The sequence below is a fragment of the Podarcis liolepis genome (genome assembly GCF_965112155.1).
Source record: "Podarcis liolepis genome assembly, chromosome: 6".
NCBI classification, from domain to species: Eukaryota; Metazoa; Chordata; class Lepidosauria; order Squamata; family Lacertidae; genus Podarcis; species Podarcis liolepis.
In genome coordinates, this window is record NC_139559.1 from 28,976,165 (window position 1) to 29,000,538 (window position 24,374).

General features: G+C 41.3%; 1 long non-coding RNA gene across 2 annotated transcripts in view; it reads left to right on the forward strand.

The window, feature by feature from the left end:
- The window catches only part of LOC310709123, an 83,983-nt gene extending 61,010 nt beyond the window's left edge, over positions 1–22,973 (forward strand). Inside the window, exons 3-5 of one of the 2 annotated variants that reach the window (XR_014527316.1) lie at positions 20,680–20,744; positions 22,173–22,401; positions 22,854–22,973. This is a non-coding gene — a long non-coding RNA (uncharacterized lncRNA). The remainder of the gene's footprint in view (positions 1–20,679; positions 20,745–22,172; positions 22,402–22,853) is intronic. The other variant, XR_014527317.1, reaches the window with a different exon arrangement.
- Positions 22,974–24,374: the final 1,401 nt, after the last annotated feature.

The following is a 24,374-nucleotide window of genomic DNA, read 5'->3' on the forward strand; positions in this document are numbered from 1 at the left end:
TTCCAACCAGTGACATATTTGCTCATTTGTTAGACTTTGGTTTTTTACTTGAATGACATGCTCTCGGCAACTGTGGTTAATGCTTGGTGTGCCATGCTTACTTACATCACTGGGGGCCACCCCTAGGTCTCGTTTGGGCCCTGGGATCCTCCTGATCTACAATGCACAAGTATACAGGTCTACATTTGTAGGCTTTCCCTTGCAGGCATCCATGCCTAATGCATGAATGGCAGTCAACGAACTGCAATAAAGACATATGCTGCTGCCATTAGTTGATGGGATTGAGCAGCCCTGGAACTTCACCCTTAACTCCTTCCAAAACTGACATAATTCCTTTTTAGTTTTATCACTCTGTCACGGACAGAAATCAGGTCCAGAGCTTCTTAGTGAAGTAGGAGCTGCCACATGGTTTGAAGGTTTCAGTGCCATTAACCAAAAGCACCTCCATCTTAGAGATGTCAGTTTTCTGGACATTTTGAGGCTGTAGGGAATAAACATTTCTTCCTCTCCCCTCCCTGGTAAAAAGGAGGTTTTTGGGGAAATTGAGATATATGCAATACATAAGCAACAAATGTCCTTTATATGAGCTTCATTAAGATGCCATCCCTCACTAAGCGCAGGGGCATACCTTGATTATGGCTATTTTATATGTCAGAATTATCATTCTTGAATATTGTAGGCCATCTTAGATAGAAAATTGTGATTTTAAAAACCATTTTGTATTATAAAAGAGAAAATATTTTTCCCCACACACCCCCAATCAGATTTTCTATTGGAAACATGTGGGGAGGGGGAGTCTTTAAAAATGAAGAAAATTTAGAACGCATTTAAAACGCTGTTTTTTGACTAATGTAGCTGAGTCCCAGATCTCTACTCCTTCTAGAAAGCCTTTGAACAAACTGGGCTTACCAGCTGGTGCTTTAAATTTTGGGCATCACACTGTGACATCTAGAAGAGAAGATGGCTTCTAGGAGTATTGGCTTCTGTAGCTGTCCACGCGCCACCTCTTCACCAATGTATTTGTTTGTGGCTCTTTTGCATATTCAAACATTGTAAACTGAACACATAAGAGGCAGCAGCAGTGCTTTTTTTCTGGCAGTATGTGACAGTACAGAGTACCACCACCTTTTGGGGGGGGAGGAGAAGGTGGGAGGGCTCTTTGATCCCATCAAAGTATCGCACCTTCTTCCTTTAAGCTGGGCTTGGGGAAAGAGGCGCAAGCCCGTGTCCCAGCAGAATGTTGGACAGTTTGACCCTGTGGTGCACAGTCAGGTACTGAGAGTACAGAAAAAGGTATGGTGTTGTAGCAAGTCAATTAATTATCATACATTATGCAATAATGCAATAATGATATACCAAGATCTTAGTGACATTTCTGAAAAAACATGCAGTTGTTTTACATGTAATTGTTTTTCCTGACCCCAAGGAATTTTTGTGTCCAGGGCAACTGCCCAGAGTACTGGCACCTTTCCCCCCCTAGAAACAAAGCACTGGGCAGTAGGATGGCAGTGGCAGGCCCCACCCTGTGCACATCCATATTTAGGCTAGTATAGGGGCTGTTGTTACACAACTGAGAACCCTGAAAAAGCAGGCCAAACTTTTTATCCACATTTTGTAATGCCCCTCTTTAGTTGTTTGTCTTCTACAGTAAAAAGCCTCCAAACTTTAGTTCAGTATTCACCAACTTGGTGCTGGCTGGGAATGATGGGAGGTGTATCTCAACAACATCTGGAGGGCACCAGGTTGGCAAAACCTGACTTAGCCTTTCCTTGTATGGAAATTGCTTTGACCACTTAATCATTTTGACTGTTCTTTTCTGCACCTATTCCAACTTTTCTTTTTTTTTTTAGATTGAGCAACCAGAACTGTATTCACATTATTCCAAATGCAGCTGAACCATAGACCATAAAGGGATCACAATACTATTTTATTTTTGCTCTATTTCCTAATAATCCCCCAAATGGAAATTTCCCTTTTCACTGCTGTCCTGCCACACACAGAGCTGTTCTTCCCACCAAGCTATTCTCTTTCCTGTTTAGTCACTGCCGAATTAGGCAACATCAGTGTCAATGTGAAGTGAGGAATTTTTACTCTCATCTGCTTCAGTGTGGTGTAGTGGTTAAGAGCGGTAGTCACGTAATCTGGGTAACCGGGTTCGCGTCTCCGCTCCTCCACATGCAGCTGCTGGGTGACCTTGGGCCAGTCACACTTCTATGAAGTCTCTCAGCCCCACTCACCTCACAGAGTGTTTGTTGTGGGGGAGGAAGGGAAAGGAGATTGTTAGCCGCTTTGAGACTCCTGAAGGGGAGTGAAAGGCGGGATATCAAATCCAAACTCTTCTTCTCTTCTTCTTCTTCTTAACATTGAATCTGATTTACCATTTTGTTTTTTTCCTGCTTTGTTTTGTTTATTTTTGTTTGTTTTCCGGTTTGAAGAGGTTCTTTTTCTTTACAGTGAATAATTTGGAAGTATAATTTGGAAACTTAGCCACCTCACAGCACATCTGTTACTATAGATCACTTTTGAATACATCAAATAGCACCATTCCCAATACGGATGTTTCTGGGACCCTGCTGTATCCTGCACTGCAAAGATGGTATAATTATTACCATCATCCACTTCCTGTTCTTTAACTAGTTACTGAGCCATAAAAAGACCACTTCTCTTACCCAATGACTGTTAAGTTGAGCCTTTGTTGAAGGAAAAAGCCTTTTTAGAAATGAAAGTATATAATGGTCTCGTTCCCACGACATGCATTAACAAACCTTGGCTGCAGTTTGTGGTTAGTGTTGGTTGCTGTCCAGACTCAGCCCCTACTGGGCCAGAAATACAGCTAATGCATGAATCACAAAGATATAGCTCAAAGCTAGAATATAAGTTGCTACATGGTGCAAATGGATACATGTAACACAGGTTCCCAACATGCACACTAACAAATTGTAACAGATCCGGTAACCACACTGAATCAGCAAAATTGCCAGTGCTTATTGCACATGTTAAACGAGGGCATGATGTACATGATTGGTGAAAATTGAAATGCTTTGTTTGAAACTTTATAAATACCACTGCCTGAACCACTGGGCGTGGTTGCAGTTTTGCGGAACAATCCTACTGTAACCTATTGCTTTTGCAATAAACGTTGGACTCTTAACTCCTCACGTTTCTGAGTTTTTATTGGCATAAACTCAGGAGATAAGCCATTTTTGGCTTACAACAGTAGGACTGGATCCACTTAATACAATACCAGTATACCAATCCCATGACCCCGTTCAGGAGGGACCTACATCCATTACACTCTTATCTTCCTTGTGGGCTTCCTTTGGGCATCTGGTTGGCTTTTGAGGGAACAGAATGTTGGACCGGATAGGCCTTTGATTTAACCCAGCAGGGCTTTTCTTGCCTTCCAGTGAATGTGAAAATGTTAATGGATACAGTTTCAAAAGAACACAAGAGATTTATAGATACAGTTCTGAGCTTTTCTAGCAAAAAGTGAAATGGATCCTCAATGGGGAAAGCTGTAAATGTCGAGATTCTGAACTAGAAACAATTATTTATGATCACAGACCCCATGCGCTTGTATACTTAAATGGGGCTGGTGGGGTTTTTTTTGGGGGGGGTGTTAAAGCTTTCACAAATCTCCTTCAGTTATGTGAATATTGTGTTACAGAATTTTGGTAGGTGAGAAAACAAAATTGCTCTCCATCTGATATTTATTTAGCAATTACCAAAAAGCTAAATTCTCTCTAACATCACAGTTATCATTACATAGAAAGTCCAGGAGCACAGAACATATAAAGAGAAAAGAAACGTTCTGCACAAATAATTCAGATCTTTGATTCTATAAATCAGATTTGCCACTGCTGAAAAACAGGAGAAAAAGCTGTATGCTCCTCTTTAAAACATCAGTACTAATATTCTCAATTTCATCATACTTTCTTTTCCCTTGATGAGGCAGATCTGTTCTGAGAACATATATAGGGAACTTCAAAAATGACATTGGTTTGTATGTTTGCATAGAATGGGCAATATTGTGTAAAATTACATCCACTTATTAAACAATTCTACAAGAAAGTTGTTAATGTGAAACCCAAAATACGTAGTTTGACTTTGAAATGTTACTAACCAAGTCTCTAAAATAAATTGCACACCGGTCTTTATTGCTCTGTATATATTCCGTGTATAGTTAGCTAACCACAAGGAAGATTTCAGCCCAGTCTGAAAAAATGTACAGAATGCCAGAGTCTTCCCATCTCTCTTGCACTGTGGCACAAAGGCACAAAGTACTTTTTTCTGGCGGGAGTGCTGATGCAGCTCTTTGACAGGGGTGACGTCTCTGTGTCTTTGTTCAACTAAGGTCCAAGCTATAATGGACTCTCCAAGTGTTTGTTTGGTTTTTAAAGCTATGGTGCTGGAAGAAAATTTGATGGAAGCAGTACTATTGGGAAAGGGCCTACCAACTGATTACCCCATGCTATTTCCTAATCTAAATCAAAGGACCCATGTGGCAGCTAAATCTGGGTCCCTGTATTACCGAAGGCTAACGGCACAGGTTTTGATTGGGGTAACAGTATGGGGGAAAGATTACCTCTTCATCTAGTGCCTGGGGGCCGGATCCAGCCCAATCGCCTTCTAAATCTGGCCCACGGATGGTCCGGGAATCAGTGTGTTTTTACATGAGTCGAATGTGTGCTTTTATTTAAAATACATCTCTGGGTTATTTGTGGGGCATAGGAATTCGTTCATTATTATTTTTCAAAACATAGTCCAGCCCCCACACAAGGTCTGAGGGACACTGGACCAGCCCCCTGCTGAAAAAGTTTGCTGACCCCTGATCTAGTGCTACTGCTATGATCAAATTTACCCCCCTTTCCCTATAGCTGCTCTTAAGAAAAAGTTTGGAGATATCATCAGGAACATCTATGACATGTGTCATTTGGTCCTTGAGTTGCATAAAAAGCTGCATTTTAACAATGCTATCCTTAAAAAAAGAAAAAGAACGAGAGTGTAGTTATTCTTAAAAAGTTCTATGCTACTCTGTGGGTTCCAAATACATTAGAAGCATGGGGCATAAGCAGTGATTTTTTTGTTTTAAAAAAATGTTTAGGAGTACTCTCATTTTGACTCAAGAAAATCACCATTGACAGGGACACCATGACAGGAAATGAGGCCACCATTGGGGTAGCAATGGAACTGATGATTCACCGTGCTAGAGGAGAAACTAAAATTTTTAACATTTTAAAGTTCTTCCGTTAGAGTCACAAAATGTTTAGGGGTATGTGTACCCCTGCGTACCCCCAGAAAAAAAGCACCGGGCATAAGTTTTCTAAATGATAACATTGCAATATAAACAGAATATAAAAACAGCTATGGCTAATATTTCCATGAAACACAATGTCAGAATTTCATCTGTGTTCCAGTAGAACATAATTTTCTTCTACAAAAATTATTATTTTGTAAAAGGCAGAGGAAACAAGAAAAAATAGCTTCCCACTCAAACAAAATTAACATATGGAAGAGTATGATGAACATTACATTAAAACCTATCTGAGAACCTTGTTTATCAACTACTGTGAATCCATTTGCCTTTTCAAAAAACAGTATTCAGTCTACAAAATAATTTTAGTTCCTTGATTTTTTCTCAGAATCGCACATTCATTCTAACTTAAATAAAAATAGAAATAGTATTGCAACAAAAGCTTTGCCTTCTCTTTCAGTATCAGTACAACTGAAATAAATGGACTTGTTAAAGCATAACTAACTTAAATCCATTTATTTCAGTGGGTCTAATCTATGGTTTAGGCCAGGTTAAGGGAAGACCACCCTAGGGTCTTAAATTACTATATGTAAACCTGGTGAAATTCTTTGGGCTTATAGTTGGCAGGCGGGGGTAGAACTAAAATTTCACATAAGTTTTTTATTAACATAAATTATCATTATTTTTAAAATACTGAAATAATTTTGATCTGTGCCAGGCACACAATGTTTTGATTGCTCCATGTATTTTATTTTGTATGTGGGATTTTAAAAAAATTAGAAGATGCAGAAGTATAGAACAGTCATTTTGTTAATTTGAAAGAAAAGGCTTTGGTTTTTTCCTAATGCATTTTTATGAGAAACGTACAGTAGCTTGTATATAAAATGTTTTAAGATCTTGGAAAGATAAACACAAACACTCCTGTACAATTTAGGGCATGGTACCCACTTTTGTGTGGCTTACTTCAACACAGAGAGAATATTAAAACAGTTTTATGCCTTCCTGTTGATTCTAGCAACTGTATTTGAGTTTCACCAGAATCTGTAAACATGGCTTTTAAGTAGCATCATTTACACAAGAAGCTGTGGACCACAGTACGTGTGTTCATTTGATGCTATTTATCATCATGTAAAACTATTTTAACCCTGAAATCCTATTCATACTTTCCTGACCACAAGCCCTATTGAACACAGTGGGACGGCTGGTTAAAAATGCACAGGGTTGCATTACACATTTGTTTTTATAAGTTTGTTCTTATTAATCTCCACATATAAAAAATACAATTATAAATTAAATGAACACCAGAATTTAACATACTGTAATGAAAATAAATGCAGTTCATTATAATATTTAAAATTAATTTGAAATTTACTTAATTCTTTATTTTTTTTTACACCAGATCAATTTAGGATCAAGTCCTGATGTGTTAAAAGTTTAATAAGTAATAGTTACAGAACTAAAAGTTTGAAATTTACTGGTAATTGCCTTATTTGTTCTGTGCAAGCTTGAAAGGCATACCAGGTTGTTAGACCCATTAGCTAGACCCATTGTCTCTCTGATCGGTTCTGAGCACTTTGTATGACAAGGAGAATTTTCAATATCCCGGAGATCATTATGGACTCATTCATAATAATCAGCATTTGAATGATATGCGTGCAAGTTCTATAATAATTTTAATGGGGGGAAACAGATACAATTCTTTCTCGCTGGGTGCTATGAATTGAAATATGCCTACAAGAAGAAATATTTTTATTTTCCATATGGTAAACATTTCCATTGTTCAGACATTGCGGATAAACCTACAACCTAGCACATTCTTTGTGGGAAATAATCACAGTTTTAAAGCACATTTATGCCACACACTTCAATGAGCTATTTCTGAACAAATTAATCTTTAAACAAATTAAAAAACGTGTGGTTTTAAAAAAATATCTAAATGTTCATCAATTTAATACCTTATCTCCATGCTTTTTTATTGTAAGTTGAAATGTTATGCACCCTGACTTGTAAGTAAATTCAGTTGAAATCAATGAAAGTTTCTTCCAAGTAAATACGTTTTAGAATCGAATTCATAAAAAGATGCACATTATTGTATTAAAATTGTATATAGAAAGCCACTGGGTTACTCCTAAAACAAAGCATTTGAAAATACATTATAACTTAATTCATGCAAATTCAAACATGAATGAGAGAAAAAAATACAGCATTCATTTAAATTAGTATCAAAAGCATTGTTGGGATTAAAAAGAGGATCTGTTCCTCCCAAGTCAGCTATAGTGTATTCTTGTTCGGTAAATGTAATAACGGAGCATGTTACAGAGGCACAGAACTAACGACAAATATATCAGGAGCAAATGTATGCATTTAAAAAGCTATCACAACAAGAAAAGAGCATAGTACAGTAGCCAAACCTTTCTAAGCCAATAAAGGTACTGGAAAGCATAATTAGGCACTTCGAAAATTCAAGCAACAGTGCTACAGAGCAGCGTTTAATTTACTTTTGATGAGAGCCTTAGGGTGTCTTTGCAGAGCAGAGTATCTTAGAAGCAAATAGACCTTCCCTCAACAGTCAGCAGATTCCTACAGACAGGCAGCCCCACAGCTTCATAGGGCTTTAGCATTGTCCACTCACTCCCCTCCCCTCTAACTCTCACAAATTCAAACTGAAAACTGTCTGTGATCAGTAGGGTGGACAGTCAGTCAACAACCATAACAGTATAAATACATGACTACTCAAAGGTGTTGGGAGTGTCATTCTTTGCAAGAAGTTTGACCCTGAAGGGGGGGGGGGGACTTACTAGTATGCTGCATGAGCATAACACTGAATTTTCACACGCACCTATTGCAGCCAGTTTGCAGTTCTTAGAAGAGTCTGACAAAGCACATTTGCAATTATAGAAGCAGAAACCCATAGGAAAGAGGTGCGTTTGAAACCTCGAAAAGTAAAGCAGTACAAATCTGAGCGGGACAGAAAAAAGGCAGGGAGATGTTAGTAAAGGGTACATGAGAGAAACAGAATTTTATTTGTTATTCAGGGGAAAAAATGCGATTTTGGCTCCTACCTGAAAAGAATGTGTCTCTATTTATTCTACCTTGGGAAACAAAAAGTTCCAGATTCTCCCTAGTTATCTGGATTAGCTTTCCCCTTTAAGAAGTTGTATGTTCATAGCAAGAGGGGATTTTTTTTTGGCACAAATGCCTATTGAAAAAGGGGGGGAGACGGGGAGGAGGGAGGAGGGAAAGGGCGCGTGTGGGGGGGGGTCAAGCCCAGTACAATAAATGAGTAGAATCAAAATACTGCCTGCACATTGAATCCATCAGGCTTCGCTGACACTCCCCTAGAGTCTAATTCATCTGAGAGGAGAGGGGATGCCAGCACAAGATAATCTCAGTTTCTTTCTCTGTCGCAGGGCAGATCAAAACTCAATCTACTCAAGGAATATGGCATAGTTTATCGTCTCTTTCCTGGTTCTAATTTGCAGTGAATTTCACAGGGCTTCCTGATTCATTTCCGGTCCCTTGTAAATCAATGTACAGACTTCGCTGTTTGCAGAAGAAATTCACTGTTTAGATTTAGGCCAACGAACCATTTTCTGCCTTTAGATTGTCATACATGACTTTCTGGCATATAGGACTTTTCAGCGAGTAAGACTTTGCTTTTCAGCAGAATTAGAAAAGATATAGGAAGACACTATGCTTAGTAAACAGAATCTTACAAAATCTGCGGCGTGGAGGACCCTTCAGTAAGGATCAATCGTTTGGATGTATTAATTTATTTAAATGCATATTTGTTTAAAATTGCTCATTGATAAAAACTGAGGGACAAAACAAACCTGGACTGGGTAGTATGCGGAAATAATAAGACATTTAAAATAACCTTCTCCAGCTTTTGCTAGGCTATTAAAGAAGGACCTGAAGCAAGACAGGAAGGAGAAATTCAGGCCAGGGGGCGCATGCAATCAGCTTCTGAAGCTATTATTAGCTATTATTAATTAATTCATTAAATTTATTTATTAATTTTATTTCCTAAAATTTATACACCACTTGATTGTAAAAAAAAAACCCAAACAAACCTCAAAGTGGTTTACAAAAAGATAAAACAAAATCAAGCCCAATCAAAACCAAAGTACAATACTGTAAAACATATAGTGAAGGCACCTGCTTGATATCAGTAGGCAGTCAAGTGACCACAAGTGGGGTAAAGTGATATTGTAGGTAAACTGGTCTCAAGTTATTATGGGTTTTGTATGCTAATTGCAACACCTTGATATTGGCTGGTAGCAGATGGGCAACTAGTGCAACAGGTGTTACATGCAGATATTGGTGTCACTCCTGTTGTGCAATCGTCCTGCAGCATTATTTGGCCAAGAGGACTCTGCTCCATATTTTCTACTTTAGTCCTTTAAAATTTGCATTTATTTATACGCTGACTTTTGCCTCTGTCACTGCCCACCACTGACACGTGGGAATGTGTCCCTTGGGCTGAAGAAAGTTCCTCACTACTGTCCTAATGGAAAGTTTTGTGTTTTGGTTTGGGCTCCCCCCCAATTGGGATGCGGGTGGTGCTGTGGGTTAAACCACAGAGTCTAGGACTTGCCGATCAGAAGGTCGGCAGTTTGAATCCCTGAGACAGGGTGAGCTCCCGTTGCTCGGTCCCTGCTCCTGCCAACCTAGCAGTTTGAAAGCATGTCAAAGTGCAAGTAGATAAATAGGTACCGCTCCAGCGGGAAGGTAAACGGCGTTTCTGTGCGCTGCTCTGGTTCGCCAGAAGCGGCTTAGTGGTGACATGACCCGGAAGCTGTACGCCGGCTCCCTTGGCCAATAAAGCGAGATGAGTGCTGCAACCCCAGAGTCGGTCACGACTGGACCTAATGGTCAGGGGTCCCTTTACCTTTACCCCCCAATATTTAGCTCTCTAAAGCTTTCTTTCTTCTTTTTAAATTAGCTAGTGAACCTTAATTAATTAATTTTTTTGTAGTGGGAATGCAACAAAAAACACTTAAAAAATAATATCGCTTGACTGTCCTAAGGCAGTCACTATCAGTGTTACTTGTCTCTGTTAGTTCCTGCTAATAATGGAATCCAGTGGATAGTGAATCATGCCTTTACCCAATGGATGGACTGTGGTAGAGATGGATTTAGGGCAATGTGACCAGTTCTGCTGCACTGGGCGCTGGACCTGGGGGGCACTGCAGGACGTTGCAACTATGACATAGTAAAATGGAAGCCATTTATACTCCTAATAGCATTTCAAAGGACTTGGACTTTGTGGGGAGTTTGACATTTGGAAAACATCACACTCTCCTGATCTCTGTCATAATACAGAGTTGACAGGAAACAATTGCAAACACTTTCTAGACTTTCAACATTGACTCTTTTTTTTTTTTGCCCATGTCATCTGGATCCACTGAATATGTAATTCTAGTAATTATTAAATTTTGGAAATACTTGAATCCTCATAACAGATTGTGTGGGGCAGTGAGAGGGATAGAAAGTGGAAGCGGTCACAGTATTGGAGAGTTTGTGGTTTGGGGAGGGAGTGACTAAAGGGAGACACGATGGATTTAATTATGCATGGTAGGGGGGAAAGTCCTCCCCTCTCGTAAACATTAGAACACAAAGCCCACTGGCTCATGGCTACTAGCCATAATGGTTGTGCTCAGGTCCTCCTTGAGGAGAAACGTCAGGATGACTGTCTCAAGGAAATCTAAACAATGTAGTATAAACACTGGCAAATGGGAAATTGTGTCCTCCCTAAAAGAGGGCACATGTTGCGGTGAGACCTGGAGACCGACCTCCTGTGTTGTGGATGGATGAGATTGGACAGCCACAACACCCAATTGGTAGGTCTCTCATTGTTGGGTGCTATCTGGCCAATGGGGTGCAGTTCAAATGAATCGAGGGACCTAAATATATATACCCATGCACGTGACCCAGAGCTTCCTCTTTCGACTCGTGCATTCGGAACACCTGCCCACCTCTCCCTATATTTAGGGTATTTTGCGATTGACCTTGCTATGCCATCGTGTGTTGTTTGTCATTGGGACAGGGGCACAGGAGGAATTTCCCCACTTGGCTGATTGGCTGTTGCCATTTGGGTTTCGCCTGCCGCATAGCAAATCGTCACAACTTGTAAGGTTGTGGATAGGCACTGGTTCAGGTGATAGGGATGGGAGAATGGTCTCGCCATCCCTATGTGAAGGGTATTCCGTTAAAGGAATCCATGGACTCAACTGGTTTGGTCAACCCCCAAGAGGGGGTTGTGCCCATGCCTAAGTCCAGGGGGGCATCTGGGTGGTGAACATAGTCTGTTCCTGGCTTTTCGCCTACCCAGGTGTTCACCCTTGGCTAACCTATGCTGGTGCCCTGGGTCAGCGCTGCCTGCAAGGGTGCAGGCAGCTAGTCGAACCAGAGCCTATGCAACCACTCACCTTCTGTAATCAATAAAGTTGTGGCCTAAATTCTGCCTAAAACCAAACTAAAATTTGAGTCAAGTGTGTATTTATTTAGGGGGGGAGGTCTCTGGGTCTGAACACACAAACACTGGCCTGTGAGCGCGCCAGTTGGAGAACAGCTTTTACCAAAGGTGTCATGGGCTTTGAAGACACTCAAACTCAGGATGCAAGGGAGAAATGTGCTAAGAGGAAGTCACGCTTGGCAAATCCACACCATGATCAATTCCCGTCCAGAAACCAATGCCCCCACTGTGGAAGGACAGGTGGATCCAGAATTGGCCTCCACAGTCACTTACGGACTCATTGTTAAAACCGTGTTTATGGAAGACTATCTTACTTGGCTACGAGTGATCACCAAAGAAGAAGAAGAAGAAGTGATCTCCAGGTTTTTAGTCACTATTTGCTATTTAATGGCTGGTTACCACAACTGCAGAGCTGTCTGTGGGTGTCAGGGCACAATTGGAAGGCACATACTGGGTCTAGTGAGTAGTATATTTCAGAAAAGAAAATCACTGTGGAAACGTGAACTTCAATACATTTGTATCCTGCAAGTATAAACTGTATCTTTTAAGGACTCTAGACTTGATTAGAGTCATACATTAGCCTGTCAACACCCCACACTCCACTTTTCTACCATTTCTTTTAGTTTCCTCAACATTCCTCAACATTCTGTCACATGCTAGTGTGACCAAGAAACAGAACTCAGGATGAGTAGCAGTCTTGGTTTGCAATGGCCGGGATCAGCAGGAGTAGGAAGCTGCTTTCGTAGGTTGCCACCCCACTGATGTCTCAAAATGCAACCAGACTTACATCTTTTCTCTAAACGGTTATAGTTGCTACTCATTCCGATGAGAAAGTGTGATCCAGTCACTTTCTGGAATATGAACACTATGATTGTAGCAATAGTTTTATAGTTTTTATATTCTGCTTCTCTTGCATTTTACCTTGTTTTATATTATTCTACACCACTTTGATCGCGTCCACTGGGAAGATGATTTGCAGAATGAAAGAATGGCTACTCTTAAACACCTCTTAGCTGCTTCAAAAGGTAACTGCATAAAAAAGAACCCGACTGATAAGAATTTCACTAAAACTTCCCATCCCCTTTGATAATGTTCAAATACATTTTCCCATTAGTTAATGGAGAATGGTAGGAAAAAAAGCAGCTTGGGGGGCATAGAACTATGAATTTAATAATCTTTCATGGTCAAGAAAGCTCTCTTCATTGAAATCCGATGTTATGCAATAACTTTTACTGTGTACTGGCTTGGTAATGATTTTACTCATTCATATAAGCCAGGCAAAGGGAACCTTTGGCCCTTCAGATGCTTCTGGACTTCATCAGCCCCACCCAGCATGGCCAACAGTGAGGAATGATGGGAGCTGTATTCAGCCATATCTGGAGGGTCAGAGGTTCCCCACCCCTGATGCAACCAATCATGCTGAGGTCAAATGTCAACTCTTTCCACTTGGCCATCCCCTAGCATTTTGTATTAGGACTGGTTATAATACTGTCATGTCCTTCCTAATTAAGAACTTATGTTGGGCATGTTTACTAAGGATACCCCAACACACTTGGGAGCCTAGCCAAAGTCTTTGGTTATTGCAGTTGGGTTAGGAAGCCTGCTGGGTCAAATTGTTACAGTTGGACTTAACAAGGGAAATTGGGAAATACTGTTATCACTTTTAAGGATATGAAACCCTTGTTAATCGTGAGAAGTGTTGTTTTCTCCTTCCTTCTGTTCATGCCAAACCCACTAATGACAGAGTACAGCGAACACTTAAAACACAAATAAACAGCTTGTTCTAGTTTTAGGGGGAATGGCTTTCTGTCTTTGCAACCTAAAATTGTCCCACAGCTTTTTTTCTGCATTAACTTCCATAAAAACAATTAGATATTAATACTCCTTTGTAAATGTTTGAACTGTTCCAAGGGTTTTAAAAACATTTTGGGTGGTTCTTCTGGATGGGATTTAGATAGACAATTGAGACCATAAAATGTATTGCAGTTTCTCCACCATTAATACAGGATGTCTCTTGGTGGTGTTGGAAAGTAAATGCTGCTTAGGACACATAATGATGTCTGTTGTAGTGAGGATGTTAATAATTGCAAACAGGCAGCACTTGAAAGGATTTTCATGGATAAACTAGTCAAGTGATTCTGAAATTCTGGTGTGTAGTGGCTATTTTCAGGTAGAAGGAAGAACCGTGATATCCAAATTTCATTTAAACAGGCCAGAGCTTTTTTTTAAGAGCTAATAACAAAGGACCAGGCCAATGGGGTCTCTGCAGTTGTTAAACAAGATAACAAAATCAGTATGTCCCATTAAATTGAATCATTGCAAGGCATGCATAAGGTGCCCTGAGGCACAGTTTAACAGACTGGAAGCATAAATAGCTCACAGCATACTTAGAAGCGGGGTGACTTAAGCAAAAACACGTGAAATTTGAAGTAGCCATTTACATGCCAAAAATTATATTAAGAAATAAAATAGCAGAGCCCCATGATCATTTGGGGTATGCCATCTGAATTCCTGTGAGCAGGATGAATATTGTTATAGATTAAACCCTAGAAATTAATAAATGGTAGGATTTTGATTATTTGGGATGTGAAGGGAGAACTACAAGCTGCAGACAGATTCCTAAGCTAGCCTATGCAAAATCACCCGGCCAAGCTAGAGCTATTAAGAAACGATACAGGGCCATTGAGGACCATTGGCAATACTGGGATCCATCTTGGGTAAGCTGGCTGGGAGAGATGCCTTGGACTCTAGGGCTGCAATGCTATGGGGGACAAGTCCCTCTTGAAACGACCATGCAGAGTGAAGGTGTAAATAGGTGAATAAACCATATTTATTAAACCTATGACAGTGTTCACTGTGTCTCATTTCTCCAAAGGAACACAGACCCTGGACTCCCAGTGGGAGTGACACCTGACTTTTGTAGCAATACTAAGTTCAGAACCATTTTTAGGGAGTGAAAGAAGACAAAAAGCACCATAAATGCTAGAATGTGAAGAATTGGGATAAGAAAGAGTGAAATTACTGTTTGCAAGCAGAGAAGAAACATAGTTTACCTTGGGTATAAACAAAGGATCAGTCCCAGTTAATACCTTGTCTGAATGAAACACACATAACTGAGCACACAGCTGCAGGAAAGAGCTGGCCAAAGGTTCAAATGCAGCCCTGTGAAAGAAGAGAACACCTAGTTTAGGCTGTAAGGCAGGAATTGGTATAAAACCTAACACAACATGATGATGATGGTGAATAATAATAATAATAATAATAATAATAATAATAATAATAATAATAATAATAATTTCTACTCCAGCAGTAGAACCTCATGTCAGATAGACCCTACATGTGCTACTACATATGCAGTTAGAGGAATGCCTCCTAGAGAACTATGTGGCCTTGACACTCGAAGCAACCCAGAGCCATTCAGCTGTGTTAAATAAATAAGGGCCAGCTGGAAATGTACAACTGAGCTCTGCAACAGCAGAACTTCCTGGATTGGACCCTTCAGGTCCTGTGGAGAAAGAGTCAGCTTTCAACAGAGAAACTATTTGATGATAGTCTAGCACCTTCAGGAAGAAGGAATACTCCCATGTCCCTGCCCAGGATGTTTGTATCCTTGTCTGCTGTGAGGAGACAACCCTGGAACTCATTAGAATTCTTCACCAAACGCCTCACCCCTTAAGTTTCTGAGGGGTAGGGGAAACTGACAGATAACCCCAAGGTTGACAAAGGCTTGAGGAAACCTCCTCTTTCTCAGCACAGAGGGGAAACACTGGACACCAAGATAACCACAATCCACCTTACCGTATGAGCCTTCTGCATTGACTACACTACACAAGTCCATAGCCTCATTCCTTCACCTAAATCCCTGGCATTTAGGGGCTGGGAAAAAAGAGGAAAGAGATATTGGGCCGACTGTTGTGGGCCTTGACTGTATTCATTACAGTTGAGTGAATTACACAATCTCCAAAACCTTGATTAGCATTCTTTGCTGCAGCTGACAAACTCTGGGAAAAGGACATAATATCAACCATCAAGACAGAAACAAAGGAAAACAGAGACCAACTTCACCACACTGGAAACATCCACTCAGCCTGCCAAGCTTTACAATAAGCTCATGGGGAAAGCACTGCAGGAGGTTGGTGGGAAGAGAAGGAAAAACTTCAGCATTTGTGGCCAGATATTGGTCTGAGGACCCACTCCGAACCACAGTGAACTGAAAAGTCTACCACAGAAGACTTTGCGTTATGGACTGTTCTGGCACCAGATCTGTCCCTGTTGCTTCTGTGCTTCTTGGAACTACATTTTTCCTTCCACTTATTTGATCTTTTGGCAGAAATCCCAGCCATGAGAGGCTGTAGAGCAGTACTGAAGGAGACCTTTAACCCTCTGGGTAGGAACCATCTGAGGATCAACTACAGAAAACAGGAACTCATCATTTCACAGCCCAAGAAGGTTGATTCTGTAGCATCATACATACCACTATGGGCATTAGACACATCTCCTTCTTGAGGCAAGTACAGTGGTACCTCGGGTTACAAACACCTCGGGTTACATACTCCACTAACCCGGAAGTAGTATCTCGGGTTAAGAACTTTACCTCAGGATGAGAACAGAAATCGTGCGGCGGCAGTGGGAGGCCCCATTAGCTAAAGTGGTACCTCGGGTTAAGAACGGTTTCAGGTTAAGAACGGACCCCCGGAACGAATTAAGTTCATAACCAGAGGTACCACTGTAATTGTGGGAGACTGAGGAAGTGTCCAGGGATGTCAATGAGGCAAGATGCAGCAGTCCTGCAGATTAAGCAAAAGTGTGGGAAAACTGCTGAGGTGTATGTGCTGTTAGCCATGACACTGCTCAACCTCAATAAAACGTGCAGTCTGGACAAAGCAGGCAGGCATGACATTGCCAAGGCCGCAAAGTTCAAACAATGAAGATGGAAAGGAGGGAGCCTGGTAGCTGCAGTCCTGCAAGGACGGGCGTATGCAAGATAACATGGTGCTATGGGGCTGCTGGGTCCAGCATTGATGATTCATTTGCAAGGGCACAAACCAGTGATCCAACTCTGTTCAAAGATGTGGAACATGCCTTCAAGTCACCAGTGGTGGATTTCCTGCACCCAGCTGGACAGATCTAAACACTTCTCCCTCCCCAACCAGCAATCAGTAATAGTGGGGATGAAAAAACAAGCAGGGAGGCACAAACAGCCAGTGTAGCTGGGGGGGGGGGGGATAGAGGGGAAATGCTAAGAACCCTGCCAAGAAATGCTAAGAATGCTAAGAACCCTGATAAAGGAGATAAACTCAAAGGAGCCCAAATGACAGAAGCAAAATTGGGAGAGGAAGGGGGGAAATCACCAAACTCAGAAACCGACATGAATCAAACATTAAAATGGCTATAGATAAGGGTTTTTTTCCAGAGAAAAAAGATCCAGCTGCTACTGACAGTAGACAAGTGGGTCAGGAGAGAGAGGAATGACTCCTCCCCATGGAGAGGAGGCAGAAGGCTTCCGATGACCCTGCCTGATCTTTCCAATAGAAGTTATCTATTTTTGTGTTTCTAGACCAACCATTTAGAAACACATTACCATATTCTGTGACCAGAGATTTCTACCTGTGTTTTTATTGCTGCTGTATGGAAAAGACACATGAATCTCACCTTTGGAAGTTTGTAAGTAAAATCCATTTTAAACTTATCAAACTGTGTGGGCTGTTCATTACAGATGAGGGTAGAAAGGGGAAGCACTGTAAGCAACTTGGGATGGTATCTTTAAAAGGTTCAACAGCCTACATTCCGAAACTTTACTTCGCTGCTGGGGCTCTTTCTTACTGGAGAGTGTGCTTGCTTCTGTGTTTCAGTCTAGGGATCCAGTGAACTCTTTTAAACAAAATACATTTATTTATATAATAATTCCTAATAGATCCATCTAGCTCAGTCCTGTCTACACCAACTGGCAGCAGCTCTCCCGGGCTTCAGGCAGGGAACATTCCCAGTCCAACCTGGAGATGCTAGGGATCAGACCTTGGACCTTTCACATGCAAAGCAGATGTTCTGCCACTGAGTTAAGGCTCTTCCATGTGAAAATGACATCATCTGCCAGAGTGCAAGGGCAACTTTGGCAGCCTCTCCTTGCTCTGGCAAGTAAATGGGATGATAAACAGGCTTTCTGTTTTTTTCCTATTGTTTGACAGATTAGCAGAAAGGAAGTCAGACAATGAGAAAAATAAGCAGGGGATGGATAGTTATTTCTGTTATCTTCATACCAGCATTCAAATGGAAGCATTTCTTTGAAACCTTGTTTGCATTTCTAATTGAAGGTTACATTTCAGCTGGCTGAAGATCTTTTGTTAAAGCTGAATGAGTTTTGCAATTTGAATCAATGCAATCAGAAGCGCTTACCCCAAGAAAACTATGTATAGGATTGTGGTCCTGCTGATTATAATAAGCTGGAGTGTTATGCTGCATACTGCTGCTCTGTGTGTAGTAATGGATTGGGTACAGCTGCCTGCAGTTTTGGACTCACATTTCAACATGGCTTTGGGGGCTGTCAGGATGTGCTCCTGCTGTTTGAAATTTACCACTGAAAATTTACCTCTTTTTCTTATTCTGGGTATAATTTGAACAGCAAAGACAGAGCAATTCTAGCAAACACCATAGTGTTATTCTTTTGAATCTGTGAAACTATGCTAAGGATAAAACAGACATATTGCTATTAACTTTGACTTGGATTTAAAAAGAAAAGGGGGAAAACTGGGGGAAGGGCTGTAGCTCAATGGTATCAGCTTTGCATCCCAAAGGTGTTCAGGTTCGTGTCCTGGCTCCTCTAGGTAGGGCTGGGGAAAACCCGTTTTCAGTAAAATGACACAATACTGAACTAGATGAACTATTGGGCTGACTCAGTTTAAGGGAGCTTCTTATGCTGCTTTGAATGATAGCTCTAGGAATAAACACCTTAAGGCACTACAACAAGGCATCCACTCTTGACCCCTGCTCACACTTTTCTCCCCCACAGTTAGATAGATTATCTCATAAAAGCATAGAGTTGGAATGGACCCCTGAGGATCATCTTAGTCCAACCCCCTGCAATGCAGGAATATGCAGCTGTGCCTTACAGGAATTGAACCATCAACCTTGGAATTGTCAGCACCACACTCTAAACAACTGAGCTATCCGGTCATCCTCAGCTGTTTTTCTCCTGATGACAGCTGCTTCTGACCATGGACCCTTACTGGGATTTTTAAAAAGCTGGGTGAAAAGTAGCATTAAATAACACAGTCTGTCAGTGAAGGATTTCCATTTGTGCAACTTGATCTCCCCCCCCACCTGCTCCCCTGAGCACCCCTAAAATCTGTTCTAGGGGTTCCCTAGATTTTGAGGGATGTGTAGGAGGGAGGAGAGTGGGGCAAAGTCCTGTTTCACAAATGGAATATTTGGCTCCTCTGCCCCGCTAATGCTGCAGTTTAAATTTCTTGAAACTCCCAGTTTACAGGGAGTTTTTCCAAGGTTTTTTTTTATTTTGTTATCTCTTCTCACACACATAGTTTTCTATTAAGGCTGATTATTTCATGGGGAAACACCCTGCTGTGAATCAAATGCCAAGCTGATATTTAGGGGTGGTGAACATTTATTTCAAAAGAGAGAGAAAGAAGTCAGGTTTCTCTGACTTGATCTCTTTGAAGAGGCTTAGGGTACAATTCAAACCCCAAGCAGAAGTTTTTTTCTGAAGAGCAGGGTTAGGAAATCTTACACTCGGGGCCTCAATGCCTCTGGCGCTTTCCAACACTTGCATGTGGTCCCTGGAAGTTTGACCAGAACCTGCCCTTTAGTTAAAAAGGTCCCCCACTCTTGCAGGAGTCTGATGATAATTTTTTTTAAAGACAATTAAAAATATAGGTTCTGCTTCCTATGATAAATTCACACTATTGTTTTCTCCTACCACCCCCTCTTGTCAAACAAGCTTTAGAAGAAGTATAAAATCTTGTAAAACCAGTATCGTAGAGGAATTAGTGGGCTGATGAACCCTCTTTGAAATTCCCTGTAACCCTCTGAAAAGAAAGTCTATCTCAGGACTGAAACAAAGTCCTATTCTCAGCATCACAGATGTGCAACAAAACTACGGTATTTGTTTACATATTTTATGTCCTGCATCTTCAACATAAATTTATGCCCCAAAGCAGCTAGGAGTAGTAAGAAACAACAAAATACAATTTGATAGTAGTGATTGTGAAAATAGTAACAATACAGCAAAATTAAAACAATAAACAAAAGCAGCAGCAATTTATTCACATAAAAAAAATCAAATTGTTCCAAGTTAAAAATACTTCTATTTTGCTGTTGTTTAGTCATTTAGTCGTGTCCGACTCTTTGTGACCCCATGGACCAGAGCACACCAGGCACTCCTGTCTTCCACTGCCTCCCGCAGTTTGGTCAAACTCATGCTGGTAGCTTCAAGAACACTGTCCAAACATCTTGTCCTCTGTCATCCTCTTCTCCTTGTGCCTTCAATCTTTCCCAACATCAGGGTCTTAAATCTGCAAAGACATATGTTTTTGCCTACTGACAGCAACTACGTCACCAGATTGTTGCTGTTGGTAAAATTTCTATAACACCCTTTATCCGAAGATCACCCATGGAGAAGACATTCCAAGGCAAAGGTGCCACAACAGAAAAGGCTTTCTCTCCAGTTGCCACCCACATTTTAGAAAGCAGTGGAGTCCAGAAAGAGGCCTCAGATGATGACCTCAGTGGGTGGGCAGAAAGATGTGGAAGAAGGTGATCCAAGAACATTCTGGATAATTGTGTGTGATAATTCTCCCCCTCCCTTTTCTTGAAGTCACATAGGATTAAAGGGAGGTTTTCCATAGTCGTCCTACTCAGAGCAGACCCATTGAAGTTATGACTAACTTAGGGTCTTAGTTGAATGTAACCCTGTTCTATCTTTCTCTCCCCCCAGCAGAGTTCTGAAGCAGAATCCTATTCAGGCACTCATCTGACACAGCTGTGCCTGGCTCCAGCAAGGTTACTACATTTCATATTTTGCTTCAGGACCTGATACAGTGGTACCTCGGGTTACATACGCTTCAGGTTGCATACGCTCCAGGTTACAGACTCCGCTAACCCAGAAATATTACCTCAGCTTAAGAACTTTGCTTCAGGATGAGAACAGAAATTGTGCTCCGGCGGCACAACGGCAGCAGGAGGCCCCATTAGCTAAAGTGGTGCTTCAGGTTAAGAACAGTTTGAGATTAAGAAGGGACCTCCGGAATGAATTAAGTACTTAACCCGAGGTACCACTGTGTTCTATGTGCTGTAGTACAGGGATGCTGCCCACTCTGTGCCTATTCTGTGAACCTACATAGCCCTAAAAGCAATTCAAATTTTGCATATGCGATTGAATCCTCACCTGATATTTTCCTTTCTTTTGCCACACCTTGGAATAGAAGAGGAAGCTGTTGCATCTGTTTAATCCAGCCTTGTTTTTAAGTACTCCCCACAGGCAACAAAAATGCCCAAAAGGCAAGCCAGTGATCTGCTGGAGGAGTGATGGAGCTCCGGTCTTGATCACTCCCTTGCTATTGCTCAGCAAGCTAGTAATTTTTTTTGTGGTCTGGTTTACAAGGCATGTTTAATCGTTACCAATGGTGGGTGGAGGTTGCGAGGCACTGAGCATATGCCATCACCGATAATTCTGGGGAACTGAGGGGAGAGTCATTTGCATTCCAGTTGCTCCAGTTTTCGCTTTCTGCATTGGCACTGACTGGTGGGAAAAATTCTCCTTGGAACCTGAGATTCTTCTGGGCTGAGAGCCTCATAATAATGAAGCTGGCTGCTGGATGTATTGACAGTTAGTTAGGACAATGGTTTCCAAATGGGAGGTTCATATCTACCAAAGTATTGTGAGATGTCTTTAAGGTGGTCTGTCAGCCTGGCTGCTTGGGGGGAAGGTGGCTTTGGAGTTGGTGACAAAATCTGGAATGGGTCTTGAGGAAAGCCAAAAGGCCTTTGGCAGGGTTTGCAATATGCCACCTAGTCTCACTTGGGATGAGAGATAAGATCCGCTACTCAAAAACAGAACTTATGGCAAGAATCCACCAGCCTCACCACTGCATATGGTACATCTGGAATCGTTAACTGCTCCCAACTTTCCCAAAGTTTAGTTTCCTAAACCACCCATTTAATGCAATGAATGTGCACAGGGCTTTTATTTTTTTAGCCCAAACTTGGCACCTCTCAGGTGGGTACCATTGCCATTATAAGAGAGGAGTTCATGGTGAGTTTCAGCACCTCTTTTCCTAGAAAAACAACATTGGATGTGCCTATTGTGTTAAATGGAGTTCTTCAATGCTTTGGTGTAATTTTTGTCAGTTTGAGTCTTAGGCCAAATTCAATGCATAAAAAAGAAATGTTCCTGCTGTTGTCAGTCACTGCACCCTCTGTTTTTCACAGACATGCTGTGGACCACCTGTATGAAGCACATGGACCACAGCTTGTGAATTCCTGAAAAGTATGTCCTACTGTATGATGGGGTAACCAGGCCTTTAGTGTGGTGGCACCTACCACATTTGGAACTCCCTCCCTGTTCTTATCAGACAGGCGTCATCTCTATTTTCTTCCTGGTGCCTCTTGAAGGTCTTCCTTTTTCAATATTTCATTTAAGTGGAGATCTTTATTCCAGGCTAGATTTTTGGAACTGTTTTTACACATGAAATTGATTTTAATTGTTTTCTACGTATGAAGTTAAGTAATTGTTTTTATTCTTGATGTTCTTATTGTGAAATCGCTTTTAGTAAATGTTATGTACTGAGCTGAATCCTAGAACAATAGGATCCAGAATGCAGCACTCTGATTGGTCTGCAGGAGCCACCCAATCCAGCTCCAGGTGGAAGTGAATCAGTGACCTGATTGGCCTGTAGAAGCAGCTAATCAGGCTCCTGGAGGAGGTGAATCCGCAACCTGATTGGCCTACAGAAACAGCCCAGAATTAGCCAATCACGAGGGGCCCATTGTGTAAATAATGTATATATAGCTAGACGTTTTGGGGAAAGTTTCATTCATTGCTACTATGAGCTGAATAAAGAGCATGAAATTCACAATTCATACTTGACTTGGTGGAGATCTTTATCCCAGGCTAGATTTGTATTGTTTGGAACTGTTTTTACATATGAAATTGATTTTAATTGTTTTCTACGTATGAAGTTGTGCAATTGTTTTTATTCTTGATGTTTCTTATTGTGAAATCGCTTTTAGCAAATGAATAAACCAGAGAGACAGCAAGCATTCTAGCCCTATCTCTGGCACACACTACTATAAAACTAATATGTTTGCTTTGTGTGTGTGTGTACACAGACACACACAGACACACAGACACAGACACAGACACACAGAGACATGACTTTAAATATAATCACCTCAGTATATGGCATTATCTCTGTTCATCCCTACATCTCCCACCAAATTAGCAGTAAGACAAAAATGGGCAAGAAACCAAATAAATTGAAAACAGATATGCCTCCTCTCCCTGCCCCAGCTAAACAACAACAATGTGAAACAATCCTTAAAGCAGATTAAGATGATTTGAGAATCAGATTAGTTGAGTCAAGCATTTGGTGTTAAGGGCTCTGTTGGGTTTCAAGAATATGTATGAAAATAAATATTTCCTAGAAATCAGTGTTCAGATACCTGGAGAAAGCAAAGATAATCTAGATTGATTACAGAAGCCAAATACACCATTGTACAGTTACAGCTGTGTATCTTATGAAGAAAGGGCTATTTTTAGTGCACTGGAAAAACCATATCTGGACTACAGTGTTCAGTACTGACTGCATCACAGGTCAAGAAGAGTATTGACAACCTCAGAGATAAGCTATAAAGATGAAAAAGGGGCCTAAGGGATAACATTTTATAAAGAGCTATAAACGTTCAGCTCAGATCATGAATCAGCAACCAAGGACAATTCAGTGCTCATGCATTGCCTATGCCAGGGAATGAAGAACATGTGCCCTCCAGATGTTGCTGAACTACAGCACTCATCAGACCTAATGGCACTCATGGCCAACGGTCAAGGATGATGGGAGTTGTTGTCCAACAACATCTAGAGGGCCACAGATTGTACATCCCTGGCCTTGCCTCTCTAACCTCATCATCCGAGGCCCTTCTTTGTGTGCCTCCTATGCAAGAGGTCTGGAGACATCAGGAAACTATTTGGACACTTAATCCTCTGGGATGGACCATGATAATAAGGTCCCCATCCTTGCGGTGACTGCAAGCTATTGTGAGTATAAACTTGATAAGACAACAATCTGTCCAGAAACATTGGATCGTATCCAGAATTGGCAAATCTTCAATCCAACCACTCTGATGCATGTAGGGGCTTTGATAAGAAGAAGGAATTCTGTGTGAGTAGGGCCTACTATCCCATTCTTTCCCAAATCACTCTGTACACATGCTGCACATCTGCAGAGCACTCCTCAGTAATGAAGAGCTTCTGCTTGCACAGCGTCTGTATTACTGGAGACCCTGGGCAGGATTCAACAAATGAGTTCCACCAGTGGAAGCCACATGAAGACTTCTGCTAGAGCAACAGGGCCTTTTCTTCCTTCTCTTTCTCCCCTGTACCCTACGTGAGTTGGTTTGGGAGGAGGGGGGTTA